This window comes from Scyliorhinus torazame, chromosome 22 (genome assembly GCF_047496885.1).
Source record: "Scyliorhinus torazame isolate Kashiwa2021f chromosome 22, sScyTor2.1, whole genome shotgun sequence".
NCBI classification, from domain to species: domain Eukaryota; kingdom Metazoa; phylum Chordata; class Chondrichthyes; order Carcharhiniformes; family Scyliorhinidae; genus Scyliorhinus; species Scyliorhinus torazame.
The window spans coordinates 113,516,737-113,531,431 of record NC_092728.1 but is presented as its reverse complement, the minus strand read 5'-3'; the positions used below and the strand labels follow the sequence as shown (position 1 = coordinate 113,531,431).

The window sequence follows — 14,695 nt, the reverse complement described above, 5'->3', positions numbered from 1 at the left end:
TTTTCTTCTGTATTTACAAATGAGAGGGGCGATATTGTTGGAGAGGACAGTGTGAAACAGACTGGTAAGCTCGAGGAAATACTTGTTAGGAAGGAAGATGTGTTGGGCATTTTCAAAAACTTGAGGATATGCAAGTCCCCCGGGCCTGATGGGATATATCCAAGGATTCTATGGGAAGCAAGAGATGAAATTGCAGAGCCGTTGGCAATGATCTTTTCGTCCTCACTGTCAACAGGGGTGGTACCAGGGGATTGGAGAGTGGCGAATGTCGTGCCCCTGTTCAAAAAAGGGACTAGGGATAACCCTGGGAATTACAGGCCAGTTAGTCTTACTTCGGTGGTAGGCAAAGTAATGGAAAGGGTACTGAAGGATAGGATTGCTGAGCATCTGGAAAGACACTGCTTGATTAGGGATAGTCAGCACGGATTTGTGAGGGGTAGGTCTTGCCTTACAAGTCTTATTGAATTCTTTGAGGAGGTGACCAAGCATGTGGATGAAGGTAAAGCAGTGGATGTAGTGTACATGGATTTTAGTAAGGCATTTGATAAGGTTCCCCATGGTAGGCTTCTGCAGAAAGTAAGGAGGCATGGGATAGTGGGAAATTTGGCCAGTTAGATAACGAACTGGCTAACCGATAGAAGTCAGAGAGTGGTGGTGGATGGCAAATATTCAGCCTGGATCCCAGTTACCAGTGGCGTACCGCAGGGATCAGTTCTGGGTCCTCTGCTGTTTGTGATTTTCATTAATGACTTGGATGAGGGAGTTGAAGGGTGGGTCAGTAAATTTGCAGACGATACGAAGATTGGTGGCGTTGTGGATAGTAAGGAGGGCTGTTGTCGGCTGCAAAGAGACATAGATAGGATGCAGAGCTGGGCTGAGAAGTGGCAGATGGAGTTTAACCCTGAAAAGTGTGAGGTTGTCCATTTTGGAAGGACAAATATGAATGCGGAATACAGGGCTAACGGTAGAGTTCTTGGCAATGTGGAGGAGCAGAGAGATCTTGGGGTCTATGTTCATACATCTTTGAAAGTTGCCACTCAAGTGGATAGAGCTGTGAAGAAGGCCTATGGTGTGCTCGCGTTCATTAACAGAGGGATTGAATTTAAGAGCCGTGAGGTGATGATGCAGCTGTACAAAACTTTGGTAAGGCCACATTTGGAGTACTGTGTACAGTTCTGGTCACCTCTTTTTAGGAAGGATGTGGAAGCTTTGGAAAAGGTGCAAAGAAGATTTACCAGGATGTTACCTGGATTGGGGAGTAGGTCTTACGAGGAAAGGTTGAGGGTGCTAGGCCTTTTCTCATTAGAACGGAGAAGGATGAGGGGCGACTTGATAGAGGTTTATAAGATGATCAGGGGAATAGATAGAGTAGACAGTCAGAGACTTTTTCCCCGGGTGGAACAAACCATTACAAGGGGACATAAATTTAAGGTGAAAGGTGGAAGATATAGGAGGGATATCAGAGGTAGGTTCTTTACCCAGAGAGTAGTGGGGGCATGGAATGCACTGCCTGTGGAAGTAGTTGAGTCGGAAACATTAGGGACCTTCAAGCAGCTATTGGATAGGTACATGGATTACGGTAAAATGATATAGTGTAGATTTATTTGTTCTTAAGGGCAGCACGGTAGCATTGTGGATAGCACAATTGCTTCACAGCTCCAGGGTCCCAGGTTCAATTCCAGCTTGGGTCACTGTCTGTGCGGAGTCTGCACGTCCTCCCCGTGTCTGCGTGGGTTTCCTCCGGGTGCTCCGGTTTCCTCCCACAGTCCAAAGATGTGCAGGGTAGGTTGATTGGCCATGATAAATTGCCCTTAGTGTCCAAAATTGCCCTTGGTGTTGGGTGGAGGTGTTGAGTTTGGGTAGGGTGCTCTTTCCAAGAGCCGGTGCAGACTCAGGGGGCCGAATGGCCTCCTTCTGCACTGTAAATTCAATGATAATCTATGATTAATCTGGGACAAAGGTTCGGCACAACATCGTGGGCCGAAGGGCCTGTTCTGTGCAGTATTTTCTATGTTCTATGTTCTAGCCTACCATGGGGAACCTTATCAAACGCTTTACTGAAATCCATATACACTACACCAACTGCTTTACCCTCATCCACCTGTTTGGTCACCTTGTCAAAGAACTCAATAAGGTTTGTGAGGCACGACATACCCTTCGCAAAACCGTATTGACTATCTCTAATCAAATTATTCCTTTCCAGATGATTATACATCCTATCTCTTATAAACCTTTCCAAGACTTTGCCCACAACAGAAGGAAGGCGCACTGGTCTATAGTTACCGGGGTTGGCTCTACTCCCCTTCTTGAACAAGGGGACAACATTTGTTATCCTCCAGTCTTCTGGCACTATTCCTGTAGACAAAGATGACTTAAAGATCAAAGCCAAAGGCTCAGCAATCTCCTCCCTAGCTTCCCAGAGAATCCTAGGATAAATCCCATCCGACCCAGGGGACTTATCTATTTTCACACTTTCCAGAATTGCTAACACCTCCTCCTTATGAACCTCAAGCCCTTCTAGTCTAGTAGCCTGAATCTCAGTATTCTCCTCGACAACATTGTGTTTTTCCACAGTATTTTGTGAATACTGACGAAAAAATATTCATTTAGCACCTCTCCTATCTCCTCGGACTCCACGCACAACTTCCCACTACTGTCCTTGACTGGCCCTACCCTTACCCTAGTCATTCTTTTATTCCTGACATACCTATAGAAATCTTTAGGGTTATCCTTGATCCTACCTGCCAAAGACTTCTCATGTCCCCTCCTGGCTCTTCTTAGCTCTCTCTTTAAGTCCTTCCTTGTGAAAGGACTTTGGGCTTTGATAACGGTGGCAGACGTCATGTCGGGGCACGGGATGGCGAAGGGGAATCTGGAGTACTCATCGACCACACTGAGAATATACGTGTTTCGGTCGGTGGAGGGGAGGAGCCTTTTGAAATCCACGCTGAGGCGTTCAAAGGGGCGGGAGACCTTCACCAGGCGCGCACAGTCTGGCCGGTAGAAGTGCGGCTTGCATTCCGCACAGACCTGGCAGTCCCTGGTGACTGTCCTTACTTCCTCGATGGAGTAGGGCAGGTTGCGGGCCTTTATGAAATGGTACAACCGTGTGACTCCCGGGTGACAAAGGCTTTCGTGCAGGGTCCGGAGTCGGTCTACTTGTGCGCTGGCACATGTACCTCAGCTTAAGACGTCTGTGGGCTCGCTGAGTTTGCCAGGGCGATACACAATCTCATAATTATAGGTGGAGAGCTTGATCCTACACCGCAAGATTTTATCGTTTTTGATCTTGCCCCGCTGTTCGTTATTGAACATGAAGGCTACCGACCGTTGATCAGTGAGGAGAGTGAATCTCCTGTCGACCAGGTAATGCCTCCAATGCCGCACAGCTTCAACGATAGCTTGGGCCTCTTTTTCGACGGATGAGTGCCGCATTTCTGAGGCATGAAGGGTGCGGGAAAAGAATGCCACGGGCCTGCCTGCCTGATTGAGGGTGGCGGCTAGGGCGACATCCGATGCATCGCTCTCTACTTGAAAGGGCAGTGTCTCGTCTACTGCGTGCATCCCGGCCTTGGCCATATCGGCTCTGATCTGCTGTGCCTCGGCCGTCAGGGGAAAATGGGTGGATTGAATGAGTGGGCCGGCCTTTTCCGCATAGTTTGGCACCCACTGGGCGTAGTACGAGAAGAACCCCAGGCAGCGTTTGAGGGCCATGGGGCAGTGGGGGAGGGGGAGCTCCATGAGGGGGTGCATGTGGTCGGGATCGGGCCCCAGAACTCCGTTCTGGACCACATAGCCAAGTATGGCTAAGCGGGTCGTGCTAAACACGCACTTCTCCTTGTTGTAGGTGAGGTTGAGGAGAGTGGCGGTGTGGAGAAATTTGGCAAGGTTAGCATCGTGGTCCTGCTGGTCATGGCCGCAGATGGAGACGTTGTCTAGGTACGGGAAGGTGGCCCACAAACCGTACCGGTCGACCATTCAGTCCATCTCCCTTTGGAAGACCGAGACCCCGTTAGTGATGCCGAAGGGATCCCTGAGGAAGTGATAGAGATGACCGTCTGCCTCGAAAGCAGTGTATGGATGGTCTGATTTACGAATGGGGAGCTGGTGGTAGGCGGATTTGAGGTCTACCGTTGAGAAGACCCGGTACTGCGCAATCTGATTGACCATATCAGATATGCGTGGGAGGGGGTACGCGTCGAGCTGCGTGTACCGATTGATGGTCTGGCTGTAGTTCACGACTATTCTGTGTTTCTCCCCAGTTTTAATGACGACCACTTGGGCTCTCCAGGGGCTGTTGCTGGCCTCGATAATGCCCTCCCAAAGCAGTAGCTGGACCTCGGACCTGATGAAGGGCCTGTCCTGGGTGCTGTACCGTCTGCTTCTGGTGGCGACGGGTTTGCAATCCGGAGTTAGATTGGCGAAGAGAGAAGGCGGATCGACCTTTAGGGTCGCGAGGCCGCACACAGTAAGGGGTGGTAGGGGACCGCCGAATTTGAAGGTTAGGCTCTGGAGGTTACACTGGAAGTCCAGGCCGAGTAGTAGGGCAGCGCAGAGGTTAGGGAGGACGTAGAGGTGGAAGCCGCTGAATTCTACGCCCTGGACCGTGAGTGTGACCGTGCAGAACCCCGGATCGCGACGGAATGGGATCCAGAGGCCAGGGATATTCTTTGGTTGGCGAGGTGTACCGTGAGGGAGCAGCGTCTTACCGTATCTGGATGTATGAAGCTTTCGGTGCTCCCGGAATCCAGTAGGCAAGAGGTCACATGGCCATTGATTTTCACACTGGTCGATGCGGTGGCCAGGTTGTGTGGACGAGACTGGTCGATGTCCACACAACAGCTGCTGTGGGAGGCCACACATCTTAGAGCAATAAAGCCTCAGTTGTATCCAACTCTAAGTCTTTGTTCATTTGATCGTGCATCAATTTATTGCTCCAAGATTTTCTAAAAGACGGACTTCCGAATCAAACCAGATCGCCTGCAGCTGGATCCGCAATCAGGCGACACCAAAAAGGACTTTAATCACTGGCTAGCTTGCTTCGAGGCGCATATCAACTCAGCGACCACCCCAGTTCCGGAGGCTCAGAAGATACAGATCCTGTACTCAAGGTTGAGCTCCAACGTGTTTCCGCTGATCCAGGACGCCCCGAACTACGCCGACGCCATGGTGCTTCTCAAAGAAAACTACGCACAGAAAGCAAACACGCTCTTCGCCAGGCCCGTACTCGCCACTTGCTCTCAACTCCCTGGTGAGTCCATAGAAGACTCCTGGCGGGCCCTAATCCCACTAGTCCGGGAACTGTGACTGTCAGGCCGTTATGGCCACAGAACATTCCAACCTTCTTATGCAGGACGCGTTCGTAACGGGGATTGGGTCGGACCTCATACGCCAAAGACTGTTAGAAGGGGCCACGCTCGCCCTAGCTGAAACAAAGAAGCTAGCGCTCTCCATGACGGTTGCCTCACGTAACATTCAGGCCGACCCCACCAGCCGCGCGGCCCACCCCTCCTACCCCTCGTGGACCCCACAGACGGCCGTCCCAGTGGGGGCTTTACCCAGCCAGTACGCCTGCGCCACACACCAGCCCGCGCATCCTGGGGGGCCCGATGTTACTTCTGCGGCCAGCAGAAGCACCCTCACCAACGCTGCTCGGCCCGCGCTGCCCTTTGCAAGGCTTGCGGCAAAAAGGGGCACTTCGCCGCGGTGTGCCAGGCCCACGCAGTCGGCGCTATCGCACCCACCCCCCTAGCCTGCACACAATGGGCGCCGCCATCTTCACCTCCCGGGGCCACGCGCGGCCAGTGGGCGCCGCCATCTTCTCCCCCTCAGTCCACGTGCGGCCCATGGGCGCTGCCATCTTGTCCAACCCCCGCAAGGTGCGACCCATGAGCGCCGCCATCTTGTCTCTCCCACGGGGCATGGACATCGACAGCATTCCAGGACCTGGGCCCCCCCAGGCTCCCCATCATCCGACATCAGCGACGATCGACCACGACTCGCCTCAGTGACGATCGACCAGTCTCGTCCACACAACCTGGCCACCGCATCGACCAGTGTGAAAATCAATGGCCATGTGATGGCTGCTGAATGGAGGACACGCATATATATACTCCGCCTACTGGGCAGAGCCAGCAGGCAGGGACTACCGGCGAACCTGTAGTACAGGTCCTACCTTACATCACCTAATATAGGTGCAACAGTGGTTTACCACAACCTCTGGTTTTAGAATGCCCCACAAGAGGAAGCATCAGCTCCACGTCTACTTTATCCAGACCTTTTAGCATCTTGTACACCTCAATCAGTTCTACCCTCATTCTTCTAAACTCTCGAGAGTATTGGCCTAGAATGCTCAATCTCTCCTCATTCGACAAACCCCTCATCTCTGGAATCCAGTGAACCTCCTCTGAACTGCCTCCAATGCCACTACACCTTTCCTCAAATAACGGGACCAAAACTGTGCCCAATACTCCAGGTGCAGTTTTACCAATGCCTCGTCCAGTTGCAACTACACTTCCTTACCTTTATACTCAATTCTTTTTGTTCTAAATGCCAACATTCCATTTGCTTTCCTTATAATCTGCTGCACCTGCTCGTTTTCTGTGACTCCTGCACAAGGACACCCAGGTCCCTCTGCCTCGGAGCTCCCCGAAGTCTCTCCCCATTTAGATAAGGAGTTACCTTTCTGTTTTTTCAACCAAAGTGCATGACCTCACACTTATCCACGTTAAACTCCATCTGCCACATTTTGGCCCACTCTCCTAACCTATCTATGTACATTTGTACGGTTCTTATTTCCTCATTGCAACTCACTGTCCTACCTATTTTTGTGTCATCTGCAGGGATAACCCTGTATCCAAGTCGTTAATAAAGATTGTAAATAGCTGGGGCCCAAGGACCGAACCCTGTGCCCCCCCCCCCCACTAGTTACATCCTGCCATCCAGAAAAAGACCCATTTATCCCGACTCTCTGTCTCCTGTCCGTCAGCCAGTCTTCTATCCAAGATAATAAATTACCCCGAATCCCATGTGATCTTACCTTCTGTGCAGCACCTTATCAATTGCTGCAGTGCATTTTGTAAATGGTACACACGGTTGCCACTGTTCGTCAGTGGTGGAGGGATTGAATGTTTGTAGAAGGAGGGGCAATCAAGCGGGGCTGCTTTGTCCTGGATGGTATTGAGCTTGTTGAATGTTGTTGGAGCTGCGCTCATCCAGGCAAGTGGAGAGTATTCCATTTCACTCCTGACTTGTGCCTTGTACATGGTGGACAGACTTTGGGAGGTCAGGAGGTGAGTTACTCGCTGTAGGATTCCCAGCCTCTGACCTGCTCTGGTAGCCGCAGTATTAATATGGCTGGGTCCAGTTCAGTTTCTGATCAATGGTAACCCCCAGGATGTTGATGTGGGGGATTCAGCGATGGTAATGCCATTGAATGTCAAAGGGAGATAGTTAGATGCTCTCAAAAAGGTGTTCATTGCCTGGCATTTGTGTGGCTCAAATGTAACTTGCCACTTGTCGCCCCGAGCCTGGATATTGTCCAGGTCTTGCTGCATTTGGACAGGGACTGCTTCATTATCTGAGGGGTCGCGAATGGTGCTGAACATTGTGCAGTCATCCACAAACATTCCCACTCCTGACCTGCTGATGGAAGGGAGGTCATTGGATTGGATTGGATTTGTTTATTGTCACGTGTATCGAGATACAGTGAAGAGTATTTTTCTGCAAGCAGCTCAACAGATCGTTTAGTACATAAGAACATAAGAACTAGGAGCAGGAGTAGGCCATCTGGCCCCTCGAGCCTGCTCCACCATTCAATGAGATCATGGCTGATCTTTTGTGGACTCAGCTCCACTTTCCGACCCGAACACCATAACCCTTAATCCCTTTATTCTTCAAAAAACTATCTATCTTTATCTGAAAAACATTTAATGAAGGAGCCTCTACTGCTTCACTGGGCAAGGAATTCCATAGATTCACAACCCTTTGGGTGAAGAGGTTCCTCCTCAACACAGTCCTAAATCTACTTCCCCTTATTTTGAGGCTTTGCCCCCTAGTTCTGCTTTCACCCGCCAGTGGAAACAACCTGCCCGCATCTATCCTATCTATTCCCTTCATAATTTTATATGTTTCTATAAGATCCCCCCTCATCCTTCTAAATTCCAACGAGTACAGTCTCACTCTACTCAACCTCTCCTCGTAATCCAACCCCTTCAGCTCTGGGATTAACCTAGTGAATCTCCTCTGCACACCCTCCAGTGCCAGTACGTCCTTTCTCAAGTAAGGAGACCAAAACTGAACACAATACTCCAGGTGTGGCCTCACTAACACCTTATACAATTGCAGCATAACCTCCCTAGTCTTAAACTCCATCCCTCTAGCAATGAAGGACAAAATTCCATTTGCCTTCTTAATCACCTGTTGCACCTGTAAACCACCGTTTTGCAACTCATGCACCAGCACACCCAGGTCTCTCTGCACAGCAGCATGTTTTAATATTTTATCATTTAAATAATAATCCCTTTTGCTGTTATTCCTACCAAAATGGATAACCTCACATTTGTCAACATTGTATTCCATCTGCCAGACTCTAGCCCATTCACTTAACTTATCCAAATCCCTCTGCAGACTTCCAGTATCCTCTGCACTTTTTGCTTTACCACTTATCTTAGTGTCGTCTGCAAACTTGGACACATTGCCCTTGGTCCCCAACTCTAAATCATCTATGTAAATTGTAAACAGTTGTGGGCCCAACACTGATCCCTGAGGGACACCACTAGCTACTGATTGCCAACCAGAGAAACACCCATTAATCCCCACTCTTTGCTTTCTATTAATTAACCAATCCTCTATCCATGCTACTACTTTCCCCTTAATGCCATGCATCTTTATCTTATGCAGCAACCTTTCGTGTGGCACCTTGTCAAAGGCTTTCTGGAAATCCAGATATACCACATCCATTGGCTCCCCGTTATCTACTGCACTGGTAATGTCCTCAAAAAATTCCACTAAATTAGTTAGGCACGACCTGCCCTTTATGAACCCATGCTGCGTCTGCCCAATGGGACAATTTCCATCCAGATGCCTCGCTATTTCTTCCTTGATGATAGATTCCAGCATCTTCCCTACTACCGAAGTTAAGCTCACTGGCCTATAATTACCCACTTTCTGCCTACCTCCTTTTTTAAACAGTGGTGTCACGTTTGCTAATTTCCAATCTGCCGGGACCACTACAGAGTCTCGTGAATTTTGGTAAATTATCACTAGTGCATTTGCAATTTCCCATGTCATCTCTTTTAGCACTCTGGCATGCATTCCATCAGGACTTGTCTACTTTTAGCCTCATTAGCTTGCCCATCACTACCTCCTTGGTGATAACAATCCTCTCAAGGTCCTCACCTGTCATAGCCTCATTTCCATCAGTCACTGGCATGTTATTTGTGTCTTCCACTGTGAAAACCGACCCAAAAAACCTGTTCAGTTCCTCAGCCATTTCCTCATCTCCCATTATTAAATCTCCCTTCTCATCCTCTAAAGGACCAATATTTACCTTAGCCACTCTTTTTTGTTTTATATATTTGTAGAAACTTTTACTATCTGTTTTTATATTCTGAGCAAGTTTACTCTCATAATCTATCTTACTCTTCTTTATAACTTTTTTAGTAGCTTTCTGTTGCCCCCTAAAGATTTCCCAGTCCTCTAGTCTCCCACTAATCTTTGCTACTTTGTGTGCTTTTTCCTTCAATTTGATACTCTCCCTTATTTCCTTAGATATCCACGGTCGATTTTCCCTTTTTCTACCGTCCTTCCTTTTTGTTGGTGTAAACCTTTGCTGAGCACTGTGAAAAATCACTTGGAAGGTTCTCCACTGTTCCTCAACTGTTTCACCATAAAGTCTTTGCTCCCAGTCTACCTTAGCTAGTTCTTCTCTCATCCCATTGTAATCTCCTTTGTTTAAGCGCAAAACACTAGTGCTTGATTTTACCTTCTCACCCTCCATCTGTATTTTAAATTCCACCATATTGTGATCGCTCCTTCCGAGAGGATCCCTAACTATGAGATCCTGAATCAATCCTGTCTCATTACACAGGACCAGATCTAGGACCACTTGTTCCCTAGTAGGTTCCATTACATACTGTTCTAGGAAATGAAAATAAAATAAAATTAAAATAAAATACATAACAGGGCAACACAAGGTCCACAATGTCAATACATAGACACTGACATCGGGTGAAGCATACAGGGGTGTAGTGTCAGGTTAGTCCATAAGTGGGCAGTTTAGGAGTCTGCTAACAGCGGGGAAGAAGCTGTTTTTGAATCTGTTTGTGCATGTTCTCAGACTTCTGTGTCTCCTGCCCGATGGAAGAAGTTCGAAGAGTGAGTAAGCCGGGTGGGAGGGGTCTTTGATTATGCTGCCCGCTTTCCCCAGACAGCGGGAGGTGTAGATGGAGTCAATGGATGGGAGGCAGGTTTGTGTGATGGACTGGGCTGTGTTAACGACTCTCTGAAGTTTCTTGCAGTCCTGGGCCGAGCAGTTGCCATACCAGGCTGTGATGCAGCCAGATAGGATGCTTTCTAAGGTGCATCTGTAAAAGTTGGTAAAGTCAATGTGGACATCCCGAATTTCCTGAGTTTCCTGAGGAAACATAGGCGCTGTTGTGCTTTCTTGGTGGTAGCGTCGACGTGGGTGGACCAGGACAGATTTTTGGAGATGTGCACCCCTAGGAATTTGAAACTGCTAACCATCTCCACCTCGGCCCCGTTGATGCTGACAGGGGTGTGTCCGGTACTTTGCTTCCTGAAGTCAATGACCAGCTCTTTAGTTTTGCTGGCATTGAGGGAGAGATTATTGTCATTGCACCACTCCACTAGATTCTCTGGGCGAGATTCTGTGATCCTGAGGCTGTTGACGGTGTCGGAAACGCCGTCACGTTTTTTGACGGCGTCAACACGGCCTCAGGATCAGCAACTTTGGCCCCTACAGGGGGCCAGCACGGCACTGAAGCAGACCACGCCGCTCTGGGCGACGCGGGGCCCGCGCATGCGCAGTGGCTCCCTTCAACGTGCCGGCCCCGACGCAACATGGCGCAGGGCTACAGGGGCCGGTGTGGAGGAAAGGAGGCCCCCAGCCCGAGATGCCGGTCCGCCGATCGGTGGGCCCGATCGCGGGCCAGGCCACACCGGAGCCCCCCCCTGGGGTCGGACACGCCCCCTCCCCACAGGCCGCCCCGGACCCTTCCACGCCAAGGTCCCGCCGGCTGAGAGCAGGTGTGAACGGTGCCGGCGGGACTCAGGTTTTCTTATGACGGCCACTCGGCCCATCCCGAAACGAGAATCGGCGGGGGGGGGCCGCATAGACGCCCCCCGACCGGCGCCGCGCCAACCACGCTGGCGTTAATGGGAGAATCACGTCCTGGCGTAGGGGCGGCGTGGCGCGATTCGTGCCGGTCACGGGGAAACTCCGTTCCGGCCCCGGGCTGAGAGAATCCCACCCTTTATCTCCCTCCTGTACTCTGACTCGTTGTTATTCGAGATCCGACCCACTATGGTCGTGTTGTCAGCAAACGTGTAGATGGAGCTGGAACCAAATTTTGCCACACAGTCGTGTGTGTAAATGGAGTATAGTAGGGGGCTACGTATGTAACGTTGCGGTGCCCTGGTATTGAGGACTATTGTGGTGGAGGCGTTGTTGTTTATTCTTACCGATTGTGGTCTGTGGGTCAGAAAGTCGAGGATCCAGTTGCAGCGTGAGGAGCCAAGTCCTAGATTTTGGAGCTCTGAAATGAGCTTGGCTGGGATTATGGTGTTGAAGGTGGAGCTGTAGTCAATAAATAGGAGTCCTGGTTGTTGAGATGCTCTCGGGATGAATGTAGGGCCAGGGAGATGGCGTCTGCTGTGGACCGGTTGCAGTGGTATGCGAATTGCAGTGGATCTAGATGTTCTGGGAGCACATAGTTGATGGAGCAGTTGAAAGATGGTTGGGTCTAGGACACTACCCTGAGGAATTCCTGCAGTGATGTCCTGGAGAGATGATTGACGACCAACCACCACAACCATCTTCCTTTGTGCCGGGTATGGCTCCAGCCAGCGGAGAGTTTCCCCCCTGATTCCCATTGACTCTCCTTCCATCACTTTGCTGAAGATGGAGAGTAGAGTGATAGGGCGGCAATTGGCTGGGTTGATTTGCCCTGTTTCTTGCGTACAGGACACACCTGGGCAATTTTCCACATTGCCGGGTAGATGCCAGTGCTGTAGCTGTACTGGAACAGCTTGGCTAGGGGTGTGACAAATTCTGGAGCACAAGTCTTCAGTACTATTACCGGGATATTGTCAGGGCCCATAGCCTTTGCAGTATCCAGTGCCTTCAGCCGTTTCTTGATATCATGTGGAGTGAATCGTATTGGCTGGAGACTGACATCTGTGATGCTGGTGACCTCCAAAGGAGACCGAGATGGATCATCCACTCGGCATTTCTAGCTGAAGATATTTGGAAATGCGTCAGTCTTGCCTTTTGCACAGATGTGCTGGGCTCCTCCATCATTGAGAATGGCGATATCTGTGGAGCCTCCTCCTCGGTGAGTTGTTTAATTGTCCACCACAGCTGGATGTGACAGGACTACAGAGCTTAGATCTTATGCGTTGGTTGTGGAATTGCTTAGCATGTGGCTTTTGTTGAATGGCATGCAAGTAGTCCTACGTTGTAACTTTGCCAGGTTGACATCTCAGGGGCTATACTCCGGCTGCGTTGCGCTCAAGTGAGAGCACAACGCGGCCGGAGAATCCCGGGAGAGCCCTTCAGCGAGCCTCCAGACAGCCACCGCGCCTCACGGAATTCACCAAAATCCTGCGAGACGTTGGAGTTGGAACTCCGCCCCAAATGAGCATGAGCAAACACCACACCCGGACATAGGTAGGAAACCTAATTACGGCCTACCTGCACGGGATCCAGCAGCCTCCCTCGAAGGCTGCAGCCGGGCGCCGATCAGTGCTGATCCAAACAAATGTGGACCAGGCAGAACGGCACTGAGAAATTAAGCGGGATTCTCCCAAGAACCCGCGATGGCCCGACGCCGGCGTCGGGCGTACCGGAAGTTCGGAATCCTCCGCACTTCTGGGGGCTAGGCCAGCGCCGGAGGGGTTGACACCACGCCAACCGGCGGCAAAGGGGCGGCACGAGTTCACGCATGCGCAGAAACGCTGGCATGGTTCTGCGCAAGCGCAGACTGGCCATCGTATTCGGGCGCATGCGCTGGGTGGGTCTCTTCTCCGCGCCGGCCATGGCGGAGCCCTACAGTGGCTGACACGGAAGTAAGAAGTGCCCCCACAGCACAGGCCCGCCCGCAGATCGGTGGGCCCCGATCGCGGGCCAGGCCACCGCGGGGGCATCCCCGGGGCCAGATCCCCCCGCGCCCCTCCGAGGACCGCACCAGCCGGCCTACCAGCCAGGTCCTGCCTTGTGGGCCCACGTCTAACCCACGGCAGCGGGACTGGTCAAAAACCGACGGCAGCTCGGCCGATCAGTGCCCGGAGAATTGTCCGGGGGGGCGGCCGGCACGGCGTGATCCCCGCCCCCATCCGAAAACCAGTGCCGGAGAATACGGCAGCCGGCGTCGGAGCGACGGGCCCCGGGGATTCTCCGACCCGGTGGGGGGGTTGGAGAATCCCGCCTCTTGTTTGGAAGAATCAGACCCCTCATTTTTAGCTAGACCTGGTGCAGCTCCCGTTATGCCCTCCTGCGCTTTCCATTGAACCAGGGCTAATCTCCTGGCTGGGTGGTAATGGTAGAGTGGGGGATGTCCCGGGCCACGAGGTTGCAGATTGTGGTTGTGTACATTTCTGCTGTTCATGCTAGCCCACAGAGCCTCACGGATGCCCAGTTTTGAGTTGCTAGATCTGTTCTGAGTCTATCCTATTTAGTTCACCACAGCACAATGCAGGGCATCCTCACTGGGGGTGTGTGAGCGGGTGAGGGAGGCCATTCGGGGATATATCAGGATCAATGGTACGAGTGAGGTTTTGGCGGGGGTGGTTTGGAAGGCACTGAAGACGGTTATTAGGGGGAATTTATCTCAATTCGGGCCCATAAGGAGAAGGCTGAGCGGGTGGAGTTGGACAAATTGGTCAGCAAAATCTCCGTTCCCGTCAGCCCCATTTCCATCGCAGCACCCCCCCAGCGGCAGCAGGATTATGGCCACCCCACACCGTCGGGAATACCATGGTTGTGAGGCACTGCCAGCGAGTTGGAGAATCCTGCTGAATATCTACCATTTAGGATGGAGATGAGAGGAAATTTCGGGCTGGACTCTGTTTCAGCGGCTAAGTGTCGGCTGAAATGGAGAATTCGCAGGCGTTTTATGATGCCAAATTCGGCGCCAAACTCCACCGATTGCGGGACTGGTGAGGGGCTAGCAGCGGCGGCAGCCATGTCAAAAACGCCAGAGATTGGCCAGGTCGACCTGCAGCGGTCGCGCCGTACAACATGATGCCAGCCGTGCGCAGACCTGACCTGCTAAATGTGACCCCACAAGTCACTCTCTGGCCACCCTCTGGCCACCCCCACCAGTCCCCCCCAATCCTCGCGGAAGCCCCCCAGGCCAGCAGCATGGATCCCGGCTGAGTGTAGCGGCGCTGGGCACAGTTCGCAGCCGTCATGCTGGGTCCCCGACCACTGAAACCACACGTCAACCACGCGGTC

The 14,695-nt window shown here is 51.5% G+C and overlaps 1 long non-coding RNA gene across 1 annotated transcript in view; it reads right to left on the bottom strand.

Moving 5' to 3' along the window:
* LOC140399381 (uncharacterized) overlaps positions 1-14,695 on the bottom strand; it is a 142,106-nt gene that overhangs the window by 109,089 nt on the left and 18,322 nt on the right. The window lies entirely within an intron of this gene.